Here is a 13,197-nt window from a genome sequence, read left to right as displayed (position 1 = left end):
TACTCCCATCCTTCCAGCTTCTAGGCTGGTGGCACCGGTGGTATGTGAGGTGGATGCGGACATTGAGCGGGCGTTACGTTTGGAACCTACACCTCCTCAGTGTCCTACAGATCTTAAGTACGTGCCGCTTGGTGTCCGTGATCAATTGATTCGGTGGGCTCATACTCTATCCTCTTCGGGTCATCCGGGTGTTGCGAGGACAGTGCGGGGTCTTAGGGGGAAGTACTGATGGCCCACCTTAGCTAAGGACGTGAGGCTCTATGTCTCCTCCTGTTCGGTGTGCGCTCAGAGTAAGGCTTCTAGGCACTTGCCTAGAGGGAAGTTACAGCCCCTCCCCGTTCCACAACAGCCTTGGTCTCATCTGTCGGTGGACTTTCTGACCGATCTTCCTCCGTCTCAGGGGAACACCACGATCCTGGTCATTGTGGATCGGTTCTCTAAGTCCTGCCGTCTTCTCCCGTTGCCCGGTCTCCCTACGGCCCTACAGACTGCGGAGGCCTTATTCACTCACGTCTTCCGGCACTACGGGGTGCCTGAGGACATCGTTTCTGATCGGGGTCCCCAGTTCACGTCCCGAGTTTGGAGGGCGTTTATGGAGCGTCTGGGGGTCTCGGTCAGCCTGACCTCGGGTTATCACCCCGAGAGTAATGGGCAGGTAGAGAGAGTGAACCAGGAGGTGGGTAGGATTCTGAGGTCGTATTGCCAGGACCGGCCAGGAGAGTGGGCGAGGTACGTCCCATGGGCGGAGGTGGCCCAGAACTCACTCCGCCACTCTTCCACGAACATGTCACCGTTTCAATGTGTGCTGGGCTACCAGCCGGTCCTGGCACCGTGGCATCAGAGTCAGACCGAGGCTCCTGTGGTGSAGGAGTGGGTGCAGCGCTGTAAGGAGACCTGGAGGGCCGTCCAGGAATCACTAAAGCAAGCTGGTGGACGGCAGAAGAAGAGCGCTGACCGCCACCGCAGTGAGGCCCCCGTGTTCGCACCGGGGGACAGGGTCTGGCTCTCGACCCGAAACCTGCCCCTCCGCCTGCCCTGCCGGAAGCTGGGCCTGCAGTGTGTGGGGCCATTTAAAGTCCTGAGGAGGATAAACGAGGTGTGTTATAGATTACAACTCCCTTCTTATTATCGCATTAACCCCTCGTTTCATGTGTCTCTTCTCAGGCCGGTGGTAGCTGGTCCCCTGCAGGAAGGTTAGGTGCCGGAGGTCCCTCCGCCCCCTCTGGACATCGAGGGGTCCCCGGCGTACACAGTATGTGCTGTTCTGGACTCTAGACGCCTGGTGAGGGGCCTGCAGTACCTCGTGGACTGGGAGGGGTACGGTCCGGAGGAGAGGTGCTGGGTACCGGTGGAGGACATTTTGGATCCATCACTATTGAGAGATTTCCATCGCCTCCATCCGGATCGCCCTGCGCCTCGCCCTCCGGGTCGCCCTCGAGGCCGGTGTCGACGCGCTGCGAGAGCCGCGCGTCAGGGGGGGGGTACTGTCACGAATCCCACAGAAGGCGGTTCCTAGGGTCTACTAGCTGCCACCGATCCCTTTTTTCCCTGTTCGGTTGGTTGAGTCTTATTGTTTTCACCTGTTCCTTGTTTGGTTGTGATTAGGGCTATTTAAGCTGGCAATGCCCGCTTGCTGTTGTGCGGGCTTGTTCCTTCTGTTAGGTTGTGGTGGATTGTATTTTGTGGTATTTACGCCGTACTGTAGTGGGTCCTGGTTTGGGCCGGTCTGGGTTTTTATGCGCCTAGTGTGTTGGCGTGACCGTGTCAGTACCAGTATTAAATACGTTTCTCCTAACCTTCTGCTCTCTGCGCTTCATTCCTGCACCCACGCGTTACAGAGGGAGAGAAAGTGAGAGAGATGCAGACAGAGGAGGGAGAGAGTGAGAGCGATGCAGACGGAGGAGGGAGAGAGTGAGAGAGATGCAGACGGAGGGAGAGAGGGAGAGAGATGCAGACGGAGGAGGGAGAGAGTTAGAGAGATGCAGATGGAGGAGGGAGAGAGTGAGAGAGATGCAGTCAGAGGAGGGAGAGAGAGAGATAGCTGTATTAGTGAGTGTGTTAGTGTTGTGAACAAAGAGGTGGTTGTCTGAAAGTGTGGTTAATGGTTATAGTGTGGTTATCTGTATCAGTGTAATGTTTGGCTATGTGTGTTAGTGTAAGTGACTGTGTAGTAGGGTATTGTTTGATTGAGTTGAGTGTAAGGGAAGCTGAGACCAACTGTGAGGGGAATGAGATTTCTGCGACTCTTGCCTACTGACACACACACACACACACACACACACACACACACACACACAACACACCACACACACACACACACACACACACACACACACACACACACACACACACACACACACACACACACACACACACACACAGCTTTATTGATTATGATGAGTCCTTCATCCTTTCAGCTTATTAAATTATTGATCAGAGCAACAAAGAATTTTAATGGAATCCAAATGCCATTGTGTGTGCGTTTGTGTTCCCTCCACAGTTAAGCTCCCTCTTACATCCCATGCTTACTGCCCTTTCCCTTCATCATCCTCTATCCTTTATTTGTCTCTCACGCACAACAACACACACACACACACACACACGCACACACACACACATGCACTTCACACACACACACGTTCACACACACTCATGCACACGCTCACAGAGAGTGACGCACAGGAGGGTTGTGTGTGGAAGCTGGGAAGTTGGTCATTAAACCACGTCCTCAGTTGTTCTCAGTAGTCTCAGTGTTTCTCAGTGTCCTCAGTGACCTCAGTGTCTCTATCAGTATCCTCAGTATCTCGTCTCAGTATCCTGGATCCTCAGTATCCTCAGTTATCCTCAGTGTCTCTCAGTATCCTCAGTATCCTCACAGTATCCTCAGGCTAAATATCCTCAGTGTCCTCAGTATCCTCATTAAAAGCTCATCTCACATCTCATGATGATAGACATCCATAACTCCATTGGGACGTCCTCGCCTCTTTTTAAGTGCACTTGCTCCAGATAGTACATCCTGCTTTCTTACTCCCATCCCTGGGCTCTCTTCTGAGTGTATCCCCAAGTTGATTACCACATATTTGGTGTGTCGAGTATTCCTCATGTACCTCGGAGTCCTCTCCATCTCTACAGCTTGGCCATATTAGTTTGCAGCCAGATTGCTGTCCTACACGAAGTGTGGATGTCCTGTCAGTATCCCCTCCGAGTGATTTCCCTCAGTTGGACTCGTCACCAGGGACCTCAGATGATAATCTCTCCCCTGGGGCATTATTCGCTTTTTTCGAATTGTCCAAATGTCTGTTAGCGGCAGCTTACGNCTCCTCCTCTCTCTCTCTGTCTTTCACACCACACCACACAACAGCTACAACACTCACACACAGCCACAACACACACACACACACACCACACACACACACACACACACACACACACACACACACACACACACACACACACACACTACACACACACACAACCACACACACACACAGTTATTGTTCTGGTACTTTGTTGGGATGAAGAGCAGACTTCCGGCACAATACAGTCTGGGGTGGCTGTGTGAGGGCGTGAGCGGTCAACATCAAACAACAGCGGTCAAACATTGTGAGGATGGGTATTTGTCCGATTGACCAGTATGGAATGTAAGCAGAGGGAAAAAGCAGGTAAACAGCAGGGAAAACAGCAGGGAAAACAGCAGGGAAACAGCAGAGGAACAGCAGGGAAAACAGCAGGGAAAACAGCAGGGGAAACAGCAGGTAAACAGCAGGGGAAACAGCAGGGAAACAGCAGGGAAACCGCAGGGGAAACAGCAGGGAAACAGCAGGTAAACAGCAGGTAAAACAGCAGGGAAAAACAGCAGGGGAAACAGCAGAGGGAAACAGCAGGGGAAACAGCAGGAAAACAGCAGGTAAACAGCGAGGAAACGCAGGGAAACAGAATGGGAAACAGCAGGGAAAAGGCAGGGAAAACAGCAGGGAAACAGCAGGTACAGCAGGGGAACAGCAGGGGAACAGCAAGGGAAACAGCAGGGAAACAGCAGGAAAACAGCAGGTAAAAAAAAACCAAAGCAACGGGGAAAAAAAACAGCAAGGGGAAACAGCAGGGAAAAGCAGGGAAACAGCAGGGAAACAGCAGCGGAAACAGCAGGGGAAACAGCAGGGAAACGCAGCGGAAACAGAGGGAAACAGCAGGGAACAGCAGGGAAAACAGCAGAGGAAACAGCAGGGAAACAGCAGGGACAACAGGGAAAACAGCAGGGGAACAGCGGGAAAACGCAGAGGAAACAGCAGGGAAACAGAGGGAAACAGTCAGAGGAAACAGCAGGGAAAAACAGCAGAGGAAACAGCAGGGAAAACAGCAGGTTAAACAGCAGGGGAAACAGCAGGGAAACAGTAGGGAAACATCAGAGGAAACAGCAGGAAACAGAATGGGAAACAGCAGGGAAACAGAATGGGAAACAGCGGGAAACAGCAGGGGAAACAGAATGGGAAACAGCAGGGGAACCAGAATGGGAAACAGCAGGGAAACAGCAGGGAAAACAGACATGGGAACAGCAGGGAAAACAGCAGAGGAAACAGCAGGGAAACAGCAGGGGAACAACAGGGAAAACAGCAGGGGAACAGCAGGGGAAACAGCAGGTAAACAGCAGGGAAACAGCAGGTAAACAGCAGGGGAAACAGCAGGGAAACCAGCAGGGGAAACAGCAGGGGAAACAGTAGGGAACAGCAGGGGAAACCGCAGGGGAAACAGCAGAGGAAACAGCAGGGAAACAGAATGGAAAACAGCAGGGAAAAGCAGGGGAACAGCAGAGGAAACAGCAGGGGAAACAGCAGGAAACCGCAGCGGAAACAGAATGGGAAACAGCAGGGGAACAGCAGGGAAAACAGCAGAGGAAACAGCAGGGAAACAGCAGGGGAACAACAGGGAAACAGCAGGGAAAACAGCAAGAGGAAACAGCAGGGAAACAGTAGGGAAACATCAGAGGAAACAGCAGGGAAAACAGCAGAGGAAACAGCAGGGAAAACAGCAGTTAAACAGCAGGGGAAACAGCAGGGAAAACAGTACAGGGAAACATCAGAGGAAACAGCAGGGAAACAGAATGGGAACACAGCAGGGAAACAGAATGGGAAACAGCGGGGAAAACAGCAGGGGAAACAGAATGGGAAAACAGCAGGGAAACAGCAAGGGGAAACAGAATGGGAAACAGCAGGGAAAACAGCAGAGGAAACAGCAGGGAAACAGCAGGGAACAACAGGGAAAACAGCAGGGAAACAGCAGGGAAAACAACAGAGGAAACAGCAGGGACAGAGGGAAACATCAGAGGAACAGCAGGAAACAGCAGAGGAAACAGCAGGGAAACAGCAGTTAAACAAGCAGGGGAAACAGCAGGGAAACAGTAGGGAAACATCAGAGGAAACAGCAGGGAAACCAGCAGTTAAACAGCAGGGGAAACAGCAGGGAAACAGTAGGGAAAACATCAGAGGAAACAGCAGGGAAAACAGAATGGGAACAGCAGGGAAACAGAATGGGAAACAGCGGGGATAACAGCAGGGGAACAGAAGGGAAACAGCAGGGGAAACAGAAGGAAACAGCAGGGAAACAGCAATGGGAAAACAGCAGGGAAACAGCAGGGGAAAACAGAATGGGAAACAGCAGGGAAACTGCAGGGAATGGGTGCAACTGAATGGGGCTATGTAGTCTACAGTGTCATCGGCATGTTAGGCCCAGGGTTATGTAGCCTACAGTATCATGGGTCATGTTAGGCCCAGGGTATGTAGCCTACAGTGTCAGGGTCAGTTCGGCCCAGGTTATGTAGCCTACAGTATCATGGGTGATGTAGGCCTAGGGTTATGTACCTACAGCAATGCGTGATGTTAGGGCCAGGGTATGTAGTCTACATGTATCATGGGTGATGTTAGGCCAGGTTATGTAGCCTCCAGTATCATGGGTGATGTTAGCCCAGGGTTATGTAGTCTACAGTATCATGGCCCAGGTTATGTAGCCAACAGTATCATGGGCGATGTTAGGCCAGGGTAATGTAGTCTACAGTATATGGGTGATGTTAGGCCAGGGTTATGTAGCCTACAGTTCATGGGTGATGTTAGGCCCAGGTTATGTAGTCTACAGTATCAGCTCCAGGTTATGAGCCAACAGTATCATGGGCGATGTTAGGCCAGGGTTATGTAGCCTACAGTATCATGGGTGATGTTAGGCCCAGGGTTATGTAGCCTACAGTATCATGGTGATGTAGGCCCAGGGTTATGTAGCCTACAGTATCATGGGTGTGTTAGGCCCAGGGTTATGTAGTCTACAGTATCATGGCCCAGGGTTATGTAGCCAACAGTAATCATGGGCGATGTTAGGCCAGGGTTATGTAGCCTACAGTATCATGGGTGATGTTAGGCCCAGGGTTATGTAGCCTACAGTATCATGGGTCATGTACATGAATAAATACAGTAGCCTTCTTACAGTTTCTGTCTCTATTGATGTGTGTGTGTGTGTGTGTGTGTGTGTGGTGTGTGTGTGTGTGTGGTGTGTGTGTGTGTGTGTGTGTGTGTGTGTGTGTGTGTGTGTGTGTGTGTGTGTGTGTGTGAGAGAGCCGTTCTTTTGTTTATGTCTGTCTGATCTGTGTGTGTCTGTATCATTGTGTTTGTGTGAAATAGCGTGCAAAATCGTTTCTAAAACAACAGTGTGGTGTGTGTGTGGTGTGTCTGAACCAGTGTGTGTGGTGTCTGAACCTTGTGTGTGTGTGGTGTGTCTGAACCATTGTGTGTGTGTGTGTCTGAACCTGTTGTGTGTGTATTTGTGTCTGAAACATTTGTGTGTGTGTGTCTGAACCAGTGTGTGTGTATTAAAGCCTAAGAACTCAGGGAGAGGAGCTATGCACCCAAACAGACCCCTCCACGCCCCCCTGCACCCACCCCCAGTTCCCATGGCTCTGATCCCTTTCCCGGTGACTTCCCTCCGGGCCTCGCTCACTGCTGTATTAACCTAATCCCGCTGGGCTTTCACCCGGTCCAGCACAAGAGACTTACACAAAGCAGCAGCCAGGCCTTTTTCCAGCCCACAGACTCACCCGCCAAGACCAACCGGCCTCGCCAGGGCCGACGCGCTTAGGGGACATTGTGGGGCTGGATGGGGCCAGAGGGGGATGGGGGTGCCGGACGCAGCGGGGGTTGGTGCTTGTTACAGCCCTGTCAGCAGGTTTAGGGGAGAGAGGGTTTTATCAATGGGCCAGAGCAATGGAAGCCCTGGTCTGTGTATATCCTTCAGTACGCTAGACAGGTCAGGCTGTTCATCGTCAGCTCTGGTTGGACAGCGGTGGTGTAACCTAACCTGGGGCTAACCTGAGGGTGTTGGGGATATTGATTATTGTACTGAAATGTTGAGGGAACTAGCACACAAGCATTTCACTGCACCTTTAATACATGCCGACTGTGTACGCTACCAATACAGTCTGATTTGTATTCCTTCCTTTAGGTGATCACAAAATGATAGTCAGTAGGGAAATAGGAAGGAAGGAAATGTGGTAGACAAGGTTTGATTCCAGGTCTCCTGTGCACAACAAAGACTGTTTTAGCACACTGAGCTAAATTGGGTTTTGGACCTCTGGAAAGGTTACTCACCACACAAGTGTGATTCACTGAACCACCATTACTGAAGGATGGAAGGAAGGAAAGAAGGAAGGATGGAAGGAAAGATGGGAGGGAAGAAGGAAGGATGGAAGGCTGGATAGATATAAGGAAAAGAGGAAGCCTTTAGAGGCCTTGCTTAGGGCCTGTGTGCTTGCTCTAGCTCAGGGGCAGGCAACCCTGTTCCTGGAGGCTGCAGGTACTGCAGGATGGTGTCCAGCTTGACACCACACCTGGCCAACTGAGTAATTGGTCAGTTCAGTGATGGCCTAACCTTCAATACCCTGATCTTCCAGGCTGGTTAAATCAAAAAATAAAGTGGCACTGCAGGAGCAGTGTTGCCTACCCTACTCTACCTAGTTGTACAGTGGCTAAAATACTTCAGGAATTGACTAGTTTAGGCATTAATAAGTCACTGTTATTCAAAACTCAAGGAGCGGTCTTTATTTCAATGGTTGAAATTATCATTGAGCTTATATGTTCCATTGATATTTGAAGTGTGATTTGGATTGGTCATAATGTGTTAACATGTAATTACCTAAACAGCTTTCTGTCTGCGAGAGATGCTGTTTGCATGGTTAAGGAAATTTCTAGCCTACAAGACTGACAATTATGCAAGGACTCACATCCATGATATCAATATTATTGGTTTTAACCATGTTTGGATGATATATGACCCTCAAAACTCAACTCTGGACCTCAAAGCTGGTTCCACTGCATTGTTTCCTTGTTTCCCTTAATGAGGGACTGATTAGACCGGGGACACCAGGTGTGTGCAATTAATTTTCAGGTAGAACAGAAAACCTGCAGGCTCCGGACCTCGTAGGGTCAGAGTTGAGTACCCCTGGTAGAGTGTCAGTTGAACTAAAGCTCATGGGGCATTTATAGTGTGTATTCAAGAAATGTAATTATTAAAAGTCCAAAAATGGATGTACCCTTTAAAACCCTAAACAGTACGTTTAATACTGAATTGTTTGCAAGCCCAAGCAGACTCAAGAGCAGTCATACATGGAACGTTAGACCAACCAAATCTATGCTCTTCCACTGCCACCTAGTGGTAGGTGGTATAACTGCTGATACTGTTATTCATATGCACAGCTCGGCTTATACATTTTATCACAGAAGGTTCGGTTGTTTAGCTATCGAGAGAGAATGTCCAGAGAATTCGGCCACGCAGCCATTTTGTACATTTTAAACAGGTAATGGCTTAAGGTCAACATAATTAGAGTACCATTTATCTTAATCACAATGGAATCTCAAACTACTATTAAAAGCTCTGGCATTTTCACTATACACATTATACAAACAATAAAAATGACTGCATAGCAAATATAAATTCAGAGATGTTTTTAACTTTTTTTTTCATAAGATTATAAAGTGATTTTATAGTACACAAATCCCGATAAGACTTTTTACTCTGATACATCCAAAGTGAAAAGCATATAACCAACCGTGTACAAATACATTGTTGGCACACCAAATTATCTCTGCCTTGTTTATACTGGCATGTGAATAATACTATTTACTTTCAATATGATCTTGTAAAAAATGATATTTTGGTAGCTACTAGCTAGACTATTTGACCTTCCAGAAACAAAACTTCAGATTTTTCATTAAGTATGACGTTGGAAGAGTACGGTACAATTAATATGTTCTACATTTGCATTGCTTGCTCTTTGAGTTTTTTGTATAAGGACTTTGTGACATCTGCAGATATAAAAAGAGCTTTATAAATACATTAGATTGACTGAAAAAGTATCCACTCATTCACTGTAAATCACTCTGGATAGGAGCGTCTGCTAAATAACTCAAATGTAAATTGCTAAAATTCTGATGCCCTTTTAGTGTCAGAGCTGTTTGAAAAGGCCGTTGAAATTCCAGCCTGTTTTGGTGCAACAGCATGTAAACACGGAAAAACACTGTCTGAAAATGCAGTTTTTCCTGTGTTTTTATCATACAGCTGATAAAACTGACACTATAAAAATGTGAAGACATTTTATTAGTGTTATTTCCTGATAGTTGCTGGTTGAAATGTAATCTACACAGGACCTTCTAATCAGCGGTTAGCATGGGCGGGAGTTTTCGACTTTCCATGGTGACATCATCACGCGATACATTTTTTAATAGACCAACAGCAAAATGTTCCAAATCTCTCTTCCAACAACAGCTAGTTTTGAGTTTTCCCCCTCCCACTCAGACCACTCCCAAACTGTCCTAGCTAAAGTCTTGCTTGAAGAATTGCTCTTTGCTAAGAAGCTACTTGTTTCAATGGAATACAATCACAGTAAAATACTTATTGTTTACCCAGAAATGATTTGATATCCAGAATAAAAACCAGCTGCATTGGACCTTTTAAAAATACATCTACATACAGGTCTGTTTCCCAAACCTTTTTGTAATTGTGCAAGTGTTGCGTCATTATGCATAGCGTTGAAAAATGCGTTGATTTGATTGATCAACAATTAAAAACCGTTTTTTCCCCCCCGTAAAGCTTGGCTTCAACAATTATTGATTTAGTACATGGGAAGAGGTACAGTCTGATCATTTAAAATAAACACTACAGAGCAACACTGGTAATTCCCTCTGTAGGCCAGTGTCTACATTCTATGATCAAGCTAGAAAAATATAGCAAAGATTTAAGACTTTCATATGAATGCATTGCGCTTGCAACGCTAGGGTTGTGGGTTGGATTCCCACGGGGACCAGTTGGGGGGAACAGTATGAAAAATGTATGTACTCACTATCTGTAAGTCGGCTCTGGATAAGAGATCTGCTAAATGACTCACATGTCATGAGAAAGCAGCAACAACAGTTTGTCCACCAATCAAGTTCATACGACCTCATGTTTTTTATATTGCATTAATGTCACAGTGCGTTTTGTGTATGGTTGTGAGCTGTCATGTATAATTAATGTGTTCCATGTGTGTGTACACGAGGTGTGTGTACACGATGGTGTTTGTGCGCACATGACCCAGCCGTCACGGGGACACGGTCCAGGTCACTGCACTCAGAGAAGGACCTCTTCCCTCTTCTCCTGGCCGTGACGAAAGTTGAGCAAGTCGATGGCCGTCCACCACACCAAACACCATCTGCTTCAGGCTGGGGGAGCCGTCCGTCAAGTCTGAGAGTAGGAAGAGGGAAGGATAGAGAGGGTGGAATTAGCTCCCTCCTACAGCCATCATTGGACCAGGGAGGGTGGGTTATGGTTGGTTGCAGGCCAAATCATTTTGGGACCAAACAACTGAGGACCTTTGAGACTGGCACATACAGTACATTCGTAAAGTACTCAGACCCTTGACTTTTTCCACATTTTGTTACGTTACAAGCCTTATTCTAAATGTATTAAATCGTTCCCCCCCCTCATCCATCTACACACAATACCCCATAATGACATCACAATATCCCATAATGACAAAGCAAAAACAGGGTTTTAATAAATGTTTGCTAAGAATGTTTGTTTTTAAAATCACATTTACAATAAATATTCAGACCCTTTACTCAGTACTTTGTTGAAGCACCTTTGGCAGTGATTACAGCCTTGAGTCTTCTTGGTGTGACCACTACAAGCTTGGCACACCTGTATTTTGGGAGTTTCTCCCATTATTCTCTACAGATCTTCTCAAGCTATGTCAGGTTGGATGGGGAGCATCGCTGCAAACGCTATTTTCAGGTCTCTCCAGAGATGTTCGCGTCGGGTTTCAAGTCCGGGCTTCTGGCTGGGCCGCACTTGAGGACATCTTAGTCTTGTCGGAAGCCAACTCCTGCGCTGTCTTGGCTGTGTGTTTAGGGTCGTTGTCCTGTTGGAGAGGTGAACCGTCGCCCCAGTTTGAGGTCTTGAACGCTCTGGAGCAGGTTTTCATCAAGGATCTCTGTGTACTTTGCGCCGTTCATCTTTCTCTCTCGATCCCAGTCCCCTGCGCTGAAAAACATTCCTACAGCATGATGCTGCCACCAACCATGCTTCACCTTAGGGATGGTGCCAGGTTTCCTCCAGACGTGACACTTGGCATTCAGGCCAAAGAGTCAACCTTGGGTTTTCATCAGACAGAGAATCTTGTTTCGCAAACTCCAAGCGGGCTGTCACGTGCCTATTTACTGAGAGAGTGGCTTCCGTCTGGCCACTCTACCCATAAGGCCTGATTGGTGGAGTGCTGCAGAGATAGTTGTCTTTCTGGAAGGTTCTCCCATTTCCAGAGAGGAACTCTGGAGCTCTTGCAGAGTGACCATCAGGTTCTCAAGTTTAGCCGTGCAGCCAGCTCTAGGAAGAGTCTTGGTGGTTCCAAACTTCTTCCATTTAAGAATGGTGCAGACATTTTTGGTAGCCTTACCCAGATCTGTGCCTCGACACAATCCTGTCTCGGAGCTCTACGGACAATTCTTCAACCTCATGGCTTGGTTTTTGCTCTGATGTGCACTGTCAACTGTGGGACCTTACATAGAGACAGGTGTGTGTCATTCCAATCAGGTGGACTCTCCAATCAACTTGTAGAACATCTCAAGGATGATCAATGGAAACAGGAATGGAACCTGTGCTCAATTTCGAGTCTCATAGCAAAGGCTCTGAATACTTATGTAAAAAGGTATTTGTTTTTTGTTATAAATGTGCTAAAAATTCTTGAAACCGGTTTTCAGTTTTCCAGTCATTATGAGATAGTGTGTAGATTGGATGAGAACTTTATTTATTTAATCCATTTTAGAATAAGGTTGTAACGTAACACAAATGTGGGGAAAGTCCAAGAGGTCTGAAATACTTTGCACTGTATACCAGTCACATGCACAACAGCAGACATTAAACCAGGCTGGTTTAAAATGGGTTCAGACCAGCCACCTTGCCACCTTGTTACTTGCCCTTCAGAAAAGGTCAATGAACCTTCACTCCTCTTATCCGCAACATGTCTCCACCAATTACAGCAGGCAGAAAGACTTACATTGGATCTGTTCGTGTACCACCAGGGCAAAATGGTCCGTCTCCAGGATGCGAGAGAGCTTCCCCAGGTTATCAAGTCCAAACGGATCTGAGAATAGGCATGAGACGTGAGGTTATCAGTCAAACGGAATCCTGAGAATAGATGTCGGTGCTCCACACCCAGACAGGTTTAATTCCCATCCCCCGTATCCAGTGTCAGAAACCCCACCAACCACAGGAGGCTGCTGAGGGGAGGACGGCTCGTGATAAACCATGTTTTTGATTTGTTCAATACCATTCTATTTATTCTTTCCAGCCATTACTATGAGGCAGTCCTCCACAATTAAGGTGCCACCAACCCATTTTTTTTCACCCCTGACTTCCTGATTCTCTCTCTCTCTCTCTTGCTCTCTCCATCTCCCCCTTTTCCTCACCATCTCGACAGGCCAAGCCTCGGCTTGTTTTGTCAGACCCTTGTCGTCCGGTTGGCGCTGGCACAGGTCCCGCCACGTTACGAGGGCCAGGCTGTAGATTAACGGGCCAGCGTGCACACCACCCACCGGTTCTGCTGACTGAGCCCGTCCCACCATGAGATAATGCCATTCCACAGAGATCCGCACTAAAGCCCCTCTTTTCTGCCCCACAGGTATATAAAGAGGG

At 47.8% G+C, this 13,197-nt stretch overlaps 1 long non-coding RNA gene across 1 annotated transcript; it reads right to left on the bottom strand.

Moving 5' to 3' along the window:
* Positions 1–9,612: 9,612 nt before the first annotated feature.
* LOC139026333 (uncharacterized) lies at positions 9,613–12,632 on the bottom strand. The gene is made up of 2 exons (XR_011478113.1): positions 12,560–12,632; positions 9,613–10,752 (listed from the first exon to the last, which is right to left on the bottom strand). It is a non-coding gene; the product is annotated as an uncharacterized lncRNA (long non-coding RNA).
* Between the last annotated feature and the right edge of the window lie 565 nt (positions 12,633–13,197).

This window comes from Salvelinus sp. IW2-2015, unplaced genomic scaffold (genome assembly GCF_002910315.2).
Source record: "Salvelinus sp. IW2-2015 unplaced genomic scaffold, ASM291031v2 Un_scaffold4463, whole genome shotgun sequence".
Lineage (NCBI taxonomy): Eukaryota > Metazoa > Chordata > Actinopteri > Salmoniformes > Salmonidae > Salvelinus > Salvelinus sp. IW2-2015.
This window is presented reverse-complemented; position numbering and strand designations above follow the sequence as displayed.